This window comes from Natator depressus, chromosome 11 (genome assembly GCF_965152275.1).
Source record: "Natator depressus isolate rNatDep1 chromosome 11, rNatDep2.hap1, whole genome shotgun sequence".
Classification (NCBI taxonomy): domain Eukaryota; kingdom Metazoa; phylum Chordata; order Testudines; family Cheloniidae; genus Natator; species Natator depressus.
In genome coordinates, this window is record NC_134244.1 from 25,802,495 (window position 1) to 25,821,803 (window position 19,309).

General features: G+C 39.0%; 2 protein-coding genes across 11 annotated transcripts in view; one reads left to right on the forward strand and one right to left on the reverse strand.

Annotated features, from left to right (window-relative positions):
- ORC4 (origin recognition complex subunit 4) overlaps positions 1-9,007 on the reverse strand; it is a 56,398-nt gene extending 47,391 nt beyond the window's left edge. For 4 of the 6 annotated variants that reach the window (XR_012641413.1, XR_012641412.1, XM_074967317.1 and 1 more), the window contains exon 1: positions 8,900-9,007. The gene's annotated coding sequence lies outside the window, so the exon portion shown is untranslated. The remainder of the gene's footprint in view (positions 1-8,899) is intronic. The other 2 variants (XR_012641415.1, XR_012641414.1) reach the window with 2 other exon arrangements.
- A 263-nt stretch (positions 9,008-9,270) lies between these two features.
- The window catches only part of MBD5 (methyl-CpG binding domain protein 5), a 247,306-nt gene continuing 237,267 nt past the window's right edge, over positions 9,271-19,309 (forward strand). For all 5 annotated transcript variants that reach the window (XM_074967320.1, XM_074967318.1, XM_074967321.1 and 2 more), the window contains exon 1: positions 9,271-9,799. The gene's annotated coding sequence lies outside the window, so the exon portion shown is untranslated. The remainder of the gene's footprint in view (positions 9,800-19,309) is intronic.

Here is a 19,309-nt window from a genome sequence, read left to right on the forward strand (position 1 = left end):
CGCTTTCCGGAGCAGCATGGGGGCAGAGCTGGAGCTGCTCTAGGTAAATGCTGGGGGGGCAGAGATGCCACAGGGAGCTGTTGGGCCGCAGACAATAACCCTGCGGGCCACGCACGGCCCACATGTTTGAGACCCCTGACCTAGATGGAGCTACTATAAGGTGGGTGCATAACTGGTTGGAAAACTGCTCCCCAAGGGTAGTTACCCGTGGTTCCCAGTCAAGCTGGAAGGGCATATCAAGCGGGGTCCCACAGGGATCAGTTCTGGGTCTGGTTCTGTTCAATATTTTCATCAATGATTTAGATAATGGCATCAAGAGTACACTTATAAAGTCTGCAGATAATACCAACCTGGGAAGGGTTACAAGTGCATTGGAGGATAGGATTAAAATTCAAAATGATGTGGACAAACTGGAGAAATGGTCTGAAGTAAATAGGATGAAATTCAATAAGGAGAAATGCAAAGTTCTCCACTTAAGAAGGTATTATCAGTTGCACATACAAAATGAGAAAGGACTATCTAGGAAGGAATACTGTGGAAAGGGATCTGGGGGTCATGGTGGATCACAAGCGAAATATGAGTGAACAGTGTAACACTGTTGCAAAAAAGCAAACATCATTCTGGGATGTATTAGCAGGAGTGTTGTAAGTAAGACATGAGAAGCAATTCTTCCACTCTACTCCACACTGATTAGCCCTCCACGGGAGTATTGTGTCCAGTTCCAGGTACCACATTTCAGGAAAGATGTGGACAAAGTGAAGAAAGTCCAGAGAAGAGCAACAAAAATGATTAAAGGTCTAGAAAACATGACCTCTGAGGGAAGATTTAAAAAATTGGATTTGTTTAGTCTTAAGAGAAGACTGAGAGGGGACTTAAGTAGTTTTTAAGTACATAAAAGGCTGTTACAAGGAGAAGGGAGAAAAATTGTTCTCTAACTTCTGAGGCTAGGACAAGAAGGAATGGACTTAAATTGCAGCAAGGGCAGCTGAGGTTGGACATTAGGAAAAATCTTCCCATCAGGGTGGTTAAGCACTGGAAAAAATGGGAGGTTGTGGAATCTCCGTCACTGGAGATTTTTAAGAGCAAGTTAGACCTGTCAGGGACGGTCTAGATAATACTTGGTCCTGCCACAAGTGCAGGGGACAGGACTAGATGACCTCTCGAGGTCCCTTCCAATCCTCCAATTCTATGGCTTTCAGTAGCAGGAGATGACCAATAGCTTGGGGCCAGAAAAGGTGCTGACTGACATGGTGTATTAGTGGGTCACTTGCACATTGCCAAAGCCCTTGTTAAGATTCACTCACATGCTACTCTTCTACTGTGTTGCAGCCAAGTTAAATTCACATAATTGAGGCACTAGCTCATACACAAGCGATAAGGAAATATGAGATCAGCATAAGGACTGGGTAAATGAGACAGAAGGAACTGTCACATATGGTCAAGTAAATAACTTCTTTTGGAAATCCCAGAGATGAATCTTAAGAAGATGGCATCCTATAGTTGTTTGTTGTTTTGTTTGCTTGCTTACGGTGGGGTAGTGGAGAAAGCAGCAAAGCATCAAAGAACAAGGCACTGAATGGCTTTATTTTCAAGGATAAAGTTTAGAATCTGGAGAACACCCGACAACCAGAGTTGTACAGAACTCTTGACTATCCTTAAAATTTACATTTTGAGAAACTGAGCTACAGAAGGCAAGAAAAAGCTGGACAAGTGATTTCAGAAAAGTTACTAGAACACAACACTAAGAGGGTTGCTGTTGTTAAAAAGGGGAAGTTTTCAAAAAGCTATTTTGAGTGGCAAATAAGTGAATGGACACTGTCAACACTCATTACCCTTCTGTATTCACAATAACCACTGTCCCAATGTTTAAGTGCTTTATCTGCCATCATTCTCAGGTGTAATTATTCTCTTATTTATTTAGGAAGTTTTAACAGGTTTACAAATCCTTGCCATGTAAGTATCCGGGACCAAAAAAAAAAAAAATCACTACAACAGTAAGCTTTTGTTTAGAGAAAAAGTAATATAATCAGATCTCTCTATTTAACAGTGTGTTACCATATTACCGAGTGAGCATCTTTACACTACATATGACATGCTGTTTCTGGCAATTTTATTACATTAAGTGACATGTCTGATTACTACATTTAACAAGCCAACCATGTTGATCAAATGTTAATATTCAAAAAAGTTGGAAAAGTATACTAGCTTTTTTTTTAAGTGACTGTACTTTGAATATTAAATACATGGTAACCAAATATCTATTTCTATTTTTCCCCTCTCTCAATTTTGCTGGGTATGTAATCAGTGCATTGTTTTTAAAATAAAAATCTCCCTTTTTTTAAAAAAAAAGCTTCAGCATAATAAAGAGCTCAATTCTGCAGAGATTCCACAGTTGGTAATGTCACTGAAGTCAGTGGAATTTTACATATGAAGCCATTTCAAATAACCCCTTCAGTAGCACAATATTTATTATACAATATTAAAAAGGAATTTTCAATTTTCTTCAGAAATATGCCACTGTTTTCAGAGGTGCCATTCAGTGAATGGGAGAGTCATCTCACGGTTGGATCTGGCCGTTTTAATGGTACAGGATGGCGAGAGCCAGCAAACATTAACTATGCCAAATACTAATAGAAATAGTTCTGGCCTTGTTCAGAGAAGTATACTTGCCAAACTCCTTGAAAAATGCAATAGTCCACCCAGTTCTTCAGAAGCTCTCTCTCGACTCTGATAACCTCTCCAGCTACTGTTGTCTCTCTATTTTGCCCAGGAAAGGAAGGTTAATCAAGAAAGCACATGTTACATCAACTAATGTCCCACATGCATTACAATCAGCCTTTGGGCCAGGGCACAGCACTGAAGCAACTCTAGTGGCACTTTAGACCATTGACACAGGCAAAATCTTAATGCTCATATTGATGGACCTCTACAGCATTTCACAGAGCAGACCTTAATGTACTATTAAGAAGCCTTATGACACACTAAGAATAAACATTACAGAATTACAGTGGTTCCAATCATTCCTTTCCAGAAGAACGACGAGTGGTGAGAGGTAATTACTCCTCCTTTCCAAAGGCGCTCAAGTGTAGAGTCCCACAAGGATCCATACTATTTGCCCCATTTCTCTTCCATACTTTTGTGAAGCCCCTAATGTCTCTCCGAGTTACTCCTGTCTACACCTAAGATGCTGCAGCAGCGTGCTTCAGTGTAGATACTACTTACATCAGCGTAGGTAATCCACCTCCCCAAAATGCAGTAGCTATGTCAACGGAAGAGACATAGCCACACCAAAATAAATTCCTTGTGTAGACCAGACCTTAGTTGCCAACAATCCGCAGACAACACAATTATTTCTCTCATTCAGCACTGATGCAACTATTGCCACTAACAGGATATTAGTATGCCTACAAGAGACCAGCTCTTGGATGGGCACCATGATGGCAGATGAAGTAGTGTTGATAAATGCAAAGTAATGCACATTGGAGGGGGAAAAAATTAACTAAATTAACTGTATTACTCAAGAAAGGGACCTGGGCATCACTATAGACAGCTCAATGTACCCCGTGGTAAAAAAAGGTCACACGATGTTAGGATGCATTAGGAATGGGAGGGAGATCAATATGGAAATCATAATGCTATTATAGAAATCTCTGAATTAGATGAACTATGGGTTTCATCCAATTAGCCAATTCTTATGTAACTTTGTAAGTCCTGCTTTGTACTTTCAGCCTAAATCTTATTCTATATCAGATTATAAAGGTAACAAAAGTCCTACTGACTTGCCAATTACTCATGTTTAATGCACTTGAATTTTTGCTAATTTGCTCCCCAAATGGCTGTAGTGATCATAAAGCCACGATTTCTTTTATATTTTAATCTAGTAACTTTTCATGAGGGCACAAACAACGCATAAAAAGCTTGTAAACTTGTGTATGTATTTTATGTTAGGCGATTCCAGTACACCAGGAATGTTCTCATATTATAAATCAGTTTCATCCTACTGTCAAAGTCAAATTTTTTATTATATTTTACCTTTCAAGAAGAACCTCGTTCTCTAGTTACCTTTTAGTAAGGCAGAACACCTCTGTTGACAACCGTCAATTTCGGTCTACTTCTAGACATATATGTTTTAGTGAAGAGTCTATTTCCAATGTACATGGGGGTCACTTCTAAAGGCACAGTGATTTAAACTAATTATATGGAGAGAAACGAGTTTCCCATTTCAATCACAATCTGCTGTCAGTAAGTCACCCCTCTTACTGAAAGTGCAGGTTGTTACATGGCTCAGAACAATAATTTAAATATTCACCTAACCTGGTCACCAGTTTGCTGTAAAAAGACTGAATTCTTTCCTCCCTCCATGCCCACATCCTCAGCTAAAAATAGAAGCAGCAGCAGACCAATCATAGCAAGTACTCTGAAAAGCTAAGCTGCGCAGTGAACTCTACTAGTTTAGATAGATTTTTCTACTTTAAAAAAAAAAAAAAAAACAAAGAATGTAGCCTTCTGCAAGACTGGTGTGTGTTCAAATTTTCTTTAGTTACAAAGCTTCTTTGTAACATATTAATGAAATTAAGATCGGAGACTTGATTTGGCCCTCAGACTGCCTTCTGAATAAATTCGAAATATCTAATAAATTCAGACATACTTAATTTTAATTGAGTTATTTATGAAGGGCCGGAATATGGCACCTTCTCTTACATTTGGTAGTTCTATTGAACTCATTGGATTACCTACTCATTGAGAATAAAAGTAGCAGAATCAGGCCCTGTGTGTATAATTATGTATATATGTTCTCAGCAAGGTTAATGTTTGATTTACACTATACATATTATGAGCTTGATACAGAGATTACTGGGAGAAATTTAATGTCCTGTGTTACACAGGTCACGGTAGGTGATCATAATGGTCCTTTCTGGCCTTTGATAAGATGACATATAAGCTACTAGTCAAAAAGTTTCAAATTACCTCCACTATAGCTAAGGCTATGTCCACATTAGGAGATCGTTATCAGTATAGAAATAATGGTATACTGTATCATCAAAGTGTTCCTACTGTAGATGCAGCCAAAACAGCAAACCACACTCTATACCAGTAAAAGCAGTTTTGCCAGTGCAGCTGAATCTACAACACAACATAGCTGTACTGGCAGAAGTCTGTAGTGTAGACAAGGCCTAACTCCCCAGAATGGTATCTACAATCAATACAGTGTGAATTCAGTTCATCTCCAGGGCTCAGAAGCAGCTGTTACATGCTCTACTCCCGAGGGCATTATGCACCAAAAAACTAAAAATTCTGCAAATTTTATTTGTCAAATAAATGTGGAGGCTCCAGCATGGCATTGGGGAACACAGGCCACTAGCTGCACAGAGGAAGTAGATCAGATGCGGGAACAGTTCCCGGTACAGGGATCCCTATCCCTGCAGCTGAGGAGCAATGGGTGCAGGAAGCGGGGGCGGGGAGGAGTCTGCAGAGCTTCCTGAAGCCGGAGAAGAAATTTGGGGGTGGGTCTGACCCAGCCCCGGATGCCATGCAGGGGAAGAGAAAATCCCATCCTCACCAGCCCAGCCGGGACTACCAGCTAAGCACGGTGCAAGGTAAGAACCATCAGCGGGTCTTCCCCAGTCCCACCTCCTGCCCCACAGTGATTTACCTCTGGCCAGCTGCCCTTAGCAACTGAAACACACTGATGGGGACGGTCGCAGGACTGCACTTCTGGCTTCCTTTTGCTTCCCCATCAGAAAGTCATTTTTTGGCAGGGAAGCAAAGAAATCTGCGGGTGACATAAACTCTGCACATTACTCCCCCAGGAGTAATGTGCATATGCCTTACTGAAATTTCTCTGAAACTAGTATCATGTTCTACAGAATTTCAGCTTTCACTAAAAAAAAAAAACAATCTCTAACTGTTAGAGTTGCACAGAATGGTTCAAAATTTGAGCCAAAAAACCAGCAAAGATGTCTATGGGTGTCAAGGTTCCTTCCCCACTCTGAACTCTAGGGTACACATATGGGGACCTGCATGAAAGACCCCCTAAGCTTATTCTTACCAGCTTAGGTTAAATGCTGCCACCACCAAAGTGTTAAACAAAGAACAGGGGAAGTGCCCCCTTGGAAACATCTCCCCCCCCAAAAAATATCCCCTCAAGCACTACACCCCCTTTCCTGGGGAAGGCTTGATAAAAATCGTCAACAGTTTGCATAGGTGAACACAGACCCAAACTCTTGGATCTTAAGAACAATGAAAAGCAATCAGGTTCTTAAAAGAAGAATTTTAATTAAAGAAAAAGTAAAAGAATCACCTCTGTAAAATCAGGATGGTAAATACCTTACAGGATAATCAGATTCAAAACACAGAGAATCCCTCTAGGCAAAACCTTAAGTTCCAAAAAGACACAAAAACAGGAATATACATCCCATTCAGCACAACTTATTTTATCAGTCATTTAAACAAAACAGAATCTAATGCATACCTAACTAGATTGCTTATTAATTCTTTACAGGAATTCTGACCTGCATTCCTGCTCTGGTCCTGGCAAAAGCATCACACAGACAGAGAGAACCCTTTGTCCTCTCCCCCCAGCTTTGAAAGTATCTTGTCTCCTCACTGGTTATTTTGGTCAGGTGCCAGCGAGGTTATCTTAGCTTCTTAACCCTTTACAGGTGAAAGAGTTTTTCCTCTGGCCAGGAGGGATTTAAAGGTGTTTACCCTTCCCTTTATATTTATGACAATGGGTATGTCTTCAGTGGACCCTGGGTTTTAGCCCCGCCATCCTTACCCATCCCATCCACCCAGAAAACCATCCGACCAGGCTTTGGAGGTGCTTTAAGCCTGGGCCAGCTTACATGGCTGGGTGCTGAGGTCAGTATCCCAGATTTGGCTGGCACATGTCCACTTTGCAATGAGGAAGCAGGTAAAAATCCAAGTCACTCTGCTGACAGTCCTTCCAGGCACACCCCACAGTTCCTCATGAGGGACAGGCAAGTTGTACAATTGACAGGGAAAGAATCCTAGAGCATTTTAGGATAAATAAACAGGGGGTATGATCCCAAATATACACTGACAAGTGCAGAAGCAATGAGGACATAATATTACAGGTAGTGACTCGCTGTGGGGATGCTCACAAATGGACTAGACTAACCCTCATACAAATCACGCAAGTTAACAGTGCAGCAAAAACCTATCCTATGTGACCCAAACAACAGTAGCTCCAAAATATGCGACCCGCCCTAACCTCTTCCTTTCATTAAGGTGTTACAATTTTATTTCTCATAAGAAAGGAGAAGGAGTTTTACAGAGATGTAGTGACTCACTTTAAGTAGTTGGCATTTGAGAGAGGACCCTCACTTACTTTTTTAATCCAATCAAAGAAAGTTTAGTTCAGTCCATCAGCATAGTTAAAGGCCACATCTACACTAGCGAGCTGACCGCAGTGACACTGCAAGATCGCTCCTGTAGCCGCTCTATCTAGCAGGAGAGAGCTCTCCACTCAACATAATAAAACCACCTCCACAAGTGGCAGTAGCTATATGAGAGGGAGAAGCTCTGCTGCCAACTGTTCTGCACACTCCAGCGTTTCTGTTGGTGTAAGTTATGTCGCTCAGGAGATGCGTTTTTCATACCCCTGAGCAACATAAGTTATACTGACAAAAGTGGTAGTGTAGACAAAGCCTAAGACTAGCTTAGTGGTAATGTAGGTATGGCCGAAGACCCATCAAAGGGAAGCCTAGCTCAGAGTCCAGTAGAGCTCTCACATGATGCACAATCCACAGTGAGTGTGGCTTCTTATTCTTGTGATTCACATGGGTGAAGTTTGGAAAAGTACCCCCACCTTTTTTACACCCAAAATCTGCCCTTTGATCACATTAACTCACACAAACTTACGTGATCCAATTTTTAAGGGAAGTTATCTATGTTCAAGATAAGGCAGTTATAACCACCTTTGTAAATAAAATTAGCTACTTCAATTTTTCACAAATTTAATTTGAGGTGCTGTAATCCCTTCAATTGTAAAATTACAATAGCTTTCATCTTCAGTGCCTAAGAAACCAATCTAGTTGTAATGTTAAAGCGCTTGGTGGGACACAGCTTTAGCTCCTTTACAAAAAGTAGAAATACAGCGACGTCCCAAACATTTAAGGAGCAACTATATTCCTCACAAGAAGAAAAAGAAGAATTAAAAAGTGCCTTTGACCAACACAAGTGAATGTTTAGGAGCAGAATTAAGCTGCATGAAGACGGAATTAAAGTCTGATCTTTCTTCCAGACCATTCCCCAGTGCATCACTCTGCAACACAGAAGGCGTCAGCATCTGTTAGCATGGAACAGGAGCGTTTCAATGGAAAGTGCTCTGGAAGCGGACGCACACCAGACACCAACGCGGCTCTGCTGGGAGGTCACTGGGGATGAACTCCGACGCCTCAGAGTTTTTTTCAACATGCCAGAGCAAGTAACCCGGAGTTGCCCCCAAGACCAGCACGGCCACCCGGATCAGCGCCAGGCTCACTGAGCAGGAAACGTTTCCGGTCAAGGCAGCGAAGACTCTGTCAGTGTCTTTCAGCGGTGCCTGCAGCAATCCCACGACGCCTCGCTGGCGCGCGACGCTCCATGAGCATCATCCCCCGCCTCGCGCTGCCGAAGGGCCCCCCGGGGCAGGGCAGGACACCGGCAAGCGGCCCTCCCGCCTTATGACACCTGGCCCCAACGAACTGGGGATGAGACCCATCCACCCTCCGGGGCCCGCGAACACAGCGCGGCTGCCGAGAGCCTGCCCCAAGAGACACCGCCGCCCTCCACCCGCACCAGGTCAGGGCTCTCGCCCGCTCTCCCCTGCCAGGTCAAGTCACCTCCCTCCATCGCCGTCCCCACCCCCGTAGCCCCGCTCCCGCAGAACCCTTACCTAGCTCGGCTCCGCTCCCGCCTCCGCCTGAGCGCGTAGCTCGGACTCCAGCAGAGTAACCGCCCTCCTCTTCCCCCGCTAGTACCTCAGAAACCTTCCCAGCACCCCCCGCGCCCATCGCTCCTCGTCACATGGCGATGACGGCCCCACCCCCTCCTCTCTTCCCCCGCCCGCTCTTGACTCGCCTCAACTCTGCCCCTTTCACGCCCACTCACTCACTTCCGCTCCACTTCCCTCCCCCTCCCGCAACTTCCTGTCCCTCGACGGCATCTCCTTCCGGGTTCGCCTGCCGCGCGGTGCATTGTGGAGAGCAACCTCTTTCCCTCCCCCCCCTTCAACCCACCGAGCCCCCTTGGGGCGCATGCGCAGTAACAGCCTCCCATCTTTCTCCTAGGCAGAGCCAGAGCCTCAGCAGCAGTAGCAGCAGCAGCAGCTGATGATGAAGAGAGAGGGGGAGACTGGGGGACCTTTTATTTATATTGTTAAAGGGACAGAGCACTAATTCCATCTTGAATTGGTGTGTGTGGAGGGGGAGGGGGTTGGTGTGAGGAGCTTGAGTTTCTCCCCCCAGCCCAGCTCAGCTCAGCTCAGCTCAGCTTAGCTCAGCTAGAGGATCCCAGGGAGACACAGAGAGAGAAGGAGAGTTTCTTCCCCCCACCCCTCTTGGCCGTCAGAGGAGAGAGAAAGAGACCAAAAGCCTCTTAGCAACAGCCCCTTCTCCTCTCTCTGCTGCTGCTTGGCCCTGGCTGGAGACACCTCACCACACACACACAGAGGAGCAGCAGCCAGTTCACCAGCTCCCCCACCTCCTGCTCTCCCCTCCTCCCCCTTTATTACCCTTTGTGTGTGTCTCTTTCTCCACTGCTCCAGGGAAGGGAATAAAAGTGGGGTGCAGCCAAGGTAAGTGTGTTTGTGTGTGGGGAAGCAATACCTTCTCCTAGCTCTGCCTCTCACTCTAGGGCAGGCAGATTTGGGGGCTGGGGGTTGGGAAGGTGTTTGTTTTCTGGATCCATCTTTTAGCTTTGATGATAGTTTTGATTGTTTACTGGTTTGGCAAAGTGGCTTATTTTTTCCTGCTCCAAATGAAACACTTCAATTTTGTGTCTTAGTCTAACCTTCCTGCCCCTCTTTGGGAAGAAGATATTATAGTGTTCATATCTGTCACTTTTTACTCACTCTTTGAGGAAGTGGAAACCTTTCTCCGTGTCCTCCCTCAGTTTTATTTCTTTTTCAGTGTATGAGGAAATGTCATGGAGTAGATGATGATCAAGCGTTGCTAGTGGTACTCTCAAGTGGGTTTCAATATCACCCTCTTTTTAGAGCTGCTTCTGATTTGGGAATTTGCTGTTTCTGGGAGTAGTATTTGTCTTGTGGTTTTCATTGGTAGTTGTCTTTTAATAAATAGTTTTTCTTTGTAGAGAGGTAGGTCAAGTGTTAAAAGGTGTTTTGGCCAAGGTTTGTTTTATTTATGATTTCTTTCAAAAGTGCTTGTATTTCCTGTGTCAAAATAGGAAATTCAAAAGACAAAAAGAATAATAGAGAGCTGGAAACCCTTTGGAATTTATCATCTGTCTTTGTTTTGTGCAGTTGCATGTTGCTATTGTTAACAGTCTGAATAACTGAAGTTAGTTACATAATCATTAAGGCCCTGATCCTACAAAGATTTATGTACTTGCTTAACTTTAAGCATCTGAGTAGTCCCAATATGGCACTACTCTAATATGTAAATATTAGCAAGATCAGGGCCTATGCAATAAATCATCTCAATACTTAGTTAGAATAAACAGTTAGCTCTTGTTAAAATTTTTATGTTAATTTTTTTCATGGTTTTCTGATAGGAAGGCCAAACTTCTCCAGCAGTATTTGTGCTGCACTAAATAGTTGTCTGGCTTAGGTACCAGTTTCAGTTTTAACTAGCCAGTTTCTTTATTAATGTAAGATTCACATGTCAAAAAATCTGAGTTTTGTATAGCTTAGGTTGACAATAAAACTTCTGAATATATTTTCAGGAAAACATCAGAAAAGTCCTTTTAGAGTCATAAAAATCCATAAGAAAGAGTTTAGGAGTTAATGATAAATTGGTTTCATATTTCAATGTCATCTCTTTTACAAAAAGGACACTTGTTTTAAAAAAACACTGTTGTCTGCGAATAATTTGTGTTTGTTTTTCATGTAACTGTCTTTAAAAAAGAGAACTATGTGTTATTAATTTAGTAAATAATGCAAGGTATTTCTGGACTGTGAGGTAGGCCAGGGATTGTGCATTTCAGTGGGGCATCTCAGCAAAATGGGATTCAGCTTGATATATGCATCTTTATCCCCTATTTGAAGAGGAATACGCAAAAAAAGCCTTCACTTGTAAAGGCTTTTATTATCTCTGATCCCATAATTTGCATCATCAAAAAATAGTTTGTTTAAAGCAGCAATTTCATGTTCAAGCTGGCAATATGAAAACAGCAATTTGATCAGGTTGGAAAGGATTGGAGAAAAATACATTTAGAAGGATACTTGACAAATATTGTGAGAAGAGATTGGAGTGGCAAATGTTACTATATTCTGTAGAATTGTCTTCCTTTTTGTTTTCTATTTAGCTTATGAAGACAAAACAACTTTCTATATTCAGAACTATTTAAAAAATGAAATTTGTAAAATAATATTTCTTTTAAAGATCAGCAAATATGTATAGGAGCTCATTCTTGAAAACTGTGGTTGTCTATTTATTTTACTACAAGCAACACTGGAAACACACAACTAAAAGCTTATCCAGGAATAACATTTTTTCATGTTTCATACCAACCTATCATCAAATAGTTATGTTCTTACTCTGAGTTACTGTTGATGTGTTTCATCTGTACATAGAAACCTATACTATGTTCAAGATTATGTCCCCAATATCAGTATCATTTCAAGTCCATCTGCAATTTATTGTGCAAACACAGATATTCAGATGGAGAATTTGTTATTTATGACATAGGGCAACACTTTCTTTATTGGTTTAATGTTAAAAAATATGTAAATTACACTTTTTAAACTGATTGCTCAGTAAAAAATTGAGTAAAATTTCTAAAATCCCAGTTTTGATTTGTTAACCCGATATCTTGACAGATTCTTCTCCATAGAGAGGAACTGTGTTTGAAACCTCAGCTTTCTTAGGCCCTGATCCTACAGTCAGGTCTGTGCTGGCAGACCACCACTGATTTCACGGAGGCTTATCTCATGGAATATAGGTCCAAGGCCTTAGATAATAATCCATTCAGAGCAGGGACAGTCTATTTCTGTGGCCTATAGTGCACTATACTGCAAGAAGGCCTTAACTCTAATAGGGGTTCTCAGGATGCTGCCATAATATGAAATATTCAGTAATTTTCTAAGAACTGCAACTGTCAACTGGAATTATGGGAAACTGTTAGGAACCAACAATTATTACTAAGTAGCAAATTTTTTTGTTCTGTTTTTAAGTCTTTGTGCTAGAATCATAGGAAAGTAGTCAAGATTCTTGATTGCTTTTTAGGCATTGAGGAACGTTTATGTATTTTTCCCTATTGCTTAACTGGATCATTTGTATATCCAACATTAGTAACTATTTTTATTTCTCTTATTTCTTGTCTTTACCAAAAACGTGTGTCTGGAGAGTTAATTTTGAATTTATAAGGAATCTACAATAACTATATATAAGATATACTAGATTAACAACAAGGAAAACATTTAAAGGTCTTGTTCAGGCCAGACTTGTACCTCGGTATTTTTAAATTCCAAATTATCGGTCTTTTCTTGCTTATCCGGTACTAAGTTGGCAATGCGTTTATTGGTTTGCTAGTTATTTTAGGTAAGCATGTTGATCTTCATTTTAATCAGGTATAAATGTTTTTGTAAAGCAGTGTTATTGTTCCTCTTAAACAAAAGTTGTTACCTTTCTGCGGTCTTGACCCTTGCTCTCTTCATTGGGAGTTTAGTGTTCTCTGAATCTCTTAGGAAAAACTGAGCCTTTGTAGGATCATTAACAACTTTACTAACAAAAAAACTGTCTGTCTTGTTTTTCACTCAGGCTTTTTGTTACTAATCTGTTAATAGACTGTTTCACTATATTCTTCACAGTGATTTTATGTAAGGAGATCAGCGTTCAGGAACTAGTCGCTTGAACACAACCAGTAACTACAATGTTAGCTTGTGAATCAGCATTGAGTCCTTGACCTCACTCCTGCAAGCTACTCTTTTCCTTGTGCCCATGTGGAGTTGCATTGACTTCAGTGGGGCTTCATGCAGTATAAGAGCCCACAAGTGCAGGTCTCAGAATAGGGGCCTTAGTTATAAATTGCCTAGGGTAAAATTTTCAAAAATGCCTACATATCATTTTCAAAGTGATTTAGACACTTAGAAGCCAAAATCTCATTGACTTTCAATGAGACTTAGGAGATAAGAATTTAAGTCACTTTGAAATTGAGACTTGGGCCCTTAGTCACAGAGGCTTTTGAAAATGCATTCCCTGGTTTTGTTTCCATTGAAATCAATGAGAGTTTTGACAGTCACTTCAACATGAGCAAGACAGCTCATAATAGAGAGCCTTCTTTACTTTTCATTTGTTAGTGTCTGTAAATATTTTTTTCAAACTGTTACCTGGAGTAATATTACTCATACAGCTGCCAATAATGTTAATTTAGCCTGTATAAGAACCAAAATACACATTAGTTATTAAAAGGAACATGAAATTGTACAAAAAGGTTGGAGACTCAGATCTCACTCCTGTAATACTTAAGGGGTTTCAGTGCTTAAGTACAGTTAACGCAAATAAGTTGTGCTAATGTTTTAACTAACTCTAGCAGTTTTGATCCCAAATCATTCTTTGATTGTTAATTACATTTATATAGTATCTATTTTTAGATTAACCACCTAAAAGTGAGAGGGAGGTTCAGGCCTTACACTCATGAATTCATTAGCTTCTTTGCTAAGGCTGCCTAAACAGAGTGAAGTGTAAGATAATTATGAAGTTGTGTGTGTATATATGCATTTGTGTGTATATAAACATTTCTTAAATTATTCTTAATCTAATTTCTGGTTATGATAGCTGAAGTTTTTTTTTTTTTTTTTTAAAGAAAACTGTATGGCTCAGGAAGTTGGTAATGGAGTACAGAGTCTTTCATATCTAGATTGTTGACTTGAATCCAGCAACAGGAACCAAAGTCACTACCATGTGATAAGAAAAGGAGTACTTGTGGCACCTTAGAGACTAACCAATTTATTTGAGCATAAGCTTTCGTGAGCTACAGCTCACTTCACTGCATCTGATGAAGTGAGCTGTAGCTCACGAAAGCTTATGCTCAAATAAATTGGTTAGTCTCTAAGGTGCCACAAGTACTCCTTTTCTTTTTGTGGATACGGACTAACATGGCTGTTACTCTGAAACCTACCATATGATAGCTAGTCATTGACCTTTCTCAAATGTGTTGACCATCTCAGTTCAGCTCCTAGATGACAGGTGTCCACATCACAAAAATCTCCATTACTTCTTGTCTTTCTCATCCGAGTGACTAAGGAATAAATTGTGGGAGGTGGCATGAATGCCCCTCTCATCAATAGGGGTGGTTCCTCTGAAATAGGATTGAGGCACATTGTCACAGCAGTTGAGAGAAGCTCTTGAATTGCTGGCACTACTTCAGTTTTCTGGAGAGAAAGAGGATTCAACCCTGTCAGGTTGGCACTCTTTTTATGAACACTAATGTCTTTAAAAACTGAATAGGTGAGATTTTTTTAAATTCTTTTAGAAGTTATATTAATTTCCATTAGAACAGAAGATAAAGGATTTCATTCATTTCTGTGGGATTAAGATGTGGAATGCACTGTGATCATTTTACTAAAGCTTAGTTAATTTTCCTCTACAGCGATGATTTAAACATAAGTGTACAGTAAGTTTAAAAACAATTATTAGTAAAAACAATTGCTGGTAACTAAACCCTGCAGAGCTGATTATTCATTTTATTTGTTTTATTCCAGAGTGGGAAGAGAATCAGGTCCAGTATTTGTAAAGATTAAAATTCTCAGGTTTTCAGACAAGCGTAGATTTTAATCAACCTAAGCATTTAAATCAGAAGTTGCTTTTGTGACTTATAAAAGAACTTTACAGTTATTTGAAATGAAAATTGAAGCTTCAGTTTTAGGGTCTTTCAGTCATTGCATAACTAGCCTGGCTGCTCTAAAAGTGAAGGGGAATTCCCAAGTTGGGGAACCAGAACAGTTGTCAACTGTTTGCACAACAAATCCTTCTGGATCAAATGGTGATATTCTCAACATTTAGATAAAGAGAAGCTTTCAATAATGTTGCCACACACATTGCTGCCAAAGGAAACAAATGTAAGGATAGCTAGGAGAAAAATGGAATTGATCAGTATAATAGAAGTTAAACATAAATCTATATAATAAATGTGATTAGTTTTACTATCTTCATTTATAATACTTCCATTTTTTCATAGGTTTCAATGAAATTTTAATTTGCCAATGTTTTAATTATTTTAATCCATTTGAAGCTACTGTGGAATATTAATAACGTTTGTATTTCGTTTTCCTTTAAACGAAGTATATATGCATTTGTACAGTTCCTGATCCTACAAGGACTTAAACATATACCTAATTTTACACATCCCACTGAATGGCATATGTTTATGTCTTCGTGGGATTGTGGCCATACAAGGTACCAGCTACATAAAACAACTGATGTGTTTTAGCCTTTCTTACATATTTTTACTACGAAGAATGTGATTGAGATTAGCATACGTTTAACCATTTTAAATGATGTTCTAAGGATCTCATCCTGCAGAGCCTTATGGATGTGCTCAATTTTATTGACTTGAGCGAGATTTCTTATCTGTGTGAAGTTAAGGCTGCAAGTAAATCTTTTCAGGATCGGGGCCTGAAATCTCTAACTATTTGTCTTAATAGAAGAGAAGAATTTTTATGTATCTAGTGCTTTTACTAAGATAACATCATGTTATAAAAAATAAATGAGCAGAGTCATCCATGATGAAGGTTATAAAGTTTTCAGATGTTTGTGATGAACTCTGGATTTTGTCAGTATAGAATTTCCTGTTTGGGAGTTTCTGAGTTTCACTATGGCATGTGAAGGTTGTTTCATGGGATAAAACATGAGTTTTGTTTGACAGTGAAGATTTGAAAAAGTGGAAATGTTGATTTAAATTGATAATGACATAATTTAATTATGTTGTACTTGACTCAACACTTTTCAGAATAAGAAATTATTTCAAAACTAGGCTATGTTAATATTTCAAAGTTTTAATAAAGCATTCCATTTTGAAGGACAGAACAAAGCATTTGAGAAATGTTCTGTTTTGCAGTGCTCTTTTGAAAAGTTTTATTTAAGTTTTGAAGGATTAGATCAAGTTTCTCCAGGATAGCCCTTATTGGAAAACGTAAAGATCATTTTTCTTATAAAATAATGTGAGATCAAACTCCAGTTTAGAACTGTCTTAGTAAAGGTTAGAATTAAAAAAAACAAAAACAAAAAAAACCCCACTCTTTGAAAATATTTTCCTTCTTTTAACATTTTGTCTCACAGAAGTTCTTGATGAAGGGTTTCTAGGCCATTTTAGAAGCTGTAATCTAGTTAAAAGGTTTGTTTATACTTCCCATCTCTGTTCTGCTGATGGTATTAGAATGCGAGCCAGACGTCTAACTGTTTATAACATTCAAACTTCAATTAAAGCTACAGTGTTCAGTTTACTAAATATCGATATGTTCATGCCAGCTTCAAATAATTACCAGAAATTATGGAAGTAGTATGATAGCCTATGGTTCCTCTCCTCCCCCAATACACTGCTCTTAAACTCTATATTTTTTATTTGTATTTCATACATAGAAGGCCTACATACATTTATTGGGATTTAAAAATTTTGGTTTACGCTTGGGTGTGATAGTTGGTGGTATTGAAAAAATAATTGTTGTTATGGCTCAAGTTCTTCTGGGGACAAATTTCCACTGACTTGAGTAGAAGTTTTGCCTAAGTTAGGATTGCAGAGTATTTGTTTTTAGCAGATGTCAAAATACATTTAACTTAGTCAGCACATAGGCTATGGTCCAAATATAAACTGGCTTTAACTGTTCTCTGATAAGATGATTTAGATCTTCAGAACTATGAAGTCCCCCTTCTCAATTCAGCGTGAGCATATACTGTAGTTCTATTTTTAATAGAGGAGAATTTAACCATTTACGATTAGTTTGTTACAATCTTTTTTTAAGTTTATGAATTAATAATATAGATTTATTTTAATTTAATACATTGTATTCCAATCTGATAGTGCTGGTAGTGCGGTATGTTGTTTTTAAATATTACATTGGAATATTTTTAAAACCAGTAAAATCACTTGCAAAGTGGTTCATTCTTAAACTTGCCTATAATTCTGTGCAGGATGTACTGGCTAGTCTGCAGTTGCACTGTTTATTGCGTTTCGTCTGTCAGTTGGTATACTTATAGCATCTCTGTTATGGCATTTTTAAAGAAGACATTGTTCATTATAATATCTTGGATATGTAGAATTGCTATTACTGCATTTCTATAGACTGTACCTCTATACTGTTGTTGTTATTTATATGGCATCTTCATTTGAACATTGTACTTGATATTGTGTACTAAAGTATATGTATGTAAAATATTCATACTAAGGAGAAATGTAACAGGCCTGATCTGCTCTCATTGAAGTTGGTGGTAAAATATTCATTAACTTAAATTGGAGATTGATCAGGTCCTAAATCTGAATTTTGCATGACTTCTGACTTTGAGAAGATATTGTAAAATAAACTGTTCTAACCATGAAAAGATCCAAAGAGTAGGTAAGCAGACATTCCATTTATATTAAATAGCAAATACTTAATCACCTTATAATCCATTTAGGAAAATATTCACACTTTGAATACTTAGCTTTGCACTTGCACATAAAATAACATCTCTGTTGCTCATACTGTCATGCTTTTTTTGACACTGCACTGTTCTGTAGCTAAGACTGAAAAATTATTGTTCAGTCTTCACCATTTGTTGTCATGACAAATATGTATCTGAATTAAATATTCTACTAGGAAACTGTACACACAAGTTAATATAATCAACATGCTCTAAGCCAGGGGTCTCAAATACGCAGCCCAAGGGCTGCATAGGAGTTATTTCCTGCGGCCCGCCTATCTCTTCCCCGACCCCCATTTTTTACTATACTTTTGTATCGTTGAATGAAAAGGTTTCAGTGTTGCGGCCCTCGAGCCAGTGTACTAGTCCTCATGTGGCCCTCATGGTGATTTGAGTTTGAGATCCCTGAAAGAATATAAAGGAAATTAAAGCACAAAATCATTTGTAAATCTGGAGTTTAAAAAGTAATTTGTAAGCATTTTTATCCCAGTAAAGTGGTGATAGTACACAGGAGCTACCTGTTTTTCATAAATAACTTTTTAATTATCAGAATGAATAATATAATATTCTACACCAAGAAAATAAATCTGTAAACAACCAATAGTGTATTGTTTACACCTATGATTCACTTAATTTCAAATATCAATAATACTCATAATTTTCAAACTATTTTCTACTGGATCAGCATTGGCAAATGTATTTTTTTTGTTTTGTTTTTCAAACCTTGGAACAAAGGTTTGGGTTCATCAGAATGAACCTGAATACATTTGTTCTTTGGAGAATTTTAATTAATGTGACATGCCTACTTTATTATTTTCTATTGAAACTAGTAAAATATAAATAAGAATTTGAGTGGTAATGTACAGCTTTTGTTGTTTACAGGAAACTAGTACTTTATAAACACCCGATTTTCTTATTTATAGCATCTATATTTATGGAGTGATTTTTGGTTTTCTATTAGAAGAATAGAAATTGAAAAACAGTTCACAAGCTTCTTAACTATCACTGGTTTGGTTGAAATAATCAAAGTTTAGATGTAAAGGACATGAATGCAAAGTCATTAATTTGTCTCCAGTGACAATCATGTAAGATGATGAATCCTTTTGATGAATCTGCACCTGGAACTGCAAAAGTCTTAAGGAAGGGCACTTCAACTTGTCATTAATTCCTCTTACTTGAGAGCAAATCATGTTTAAGGCCTCAATGCCGAACCCTAATGACAATGGGATTCCATCTGGAATAGGGGTCCTCATCAGTACATCATAATGCAGGATCCGAGCCTCTATCAGTATATCATCATGCAAGTTTTCTGCAAGGAATTGCCATGCTAGGACAGACCCATTGGTCCATCTAGTACACTATGCTGTCTCTGGCAGTGGGCAGAATCAGAGGTACACAAATTCCAACAGTAATTGGTTGTAGAGCAGTTTGACCATAGAGATAGTTTCTACCTGATCTCTGTTATTAGAGGTTGGCCTATGCCATGCAGCATTAATGTTTATATCTCT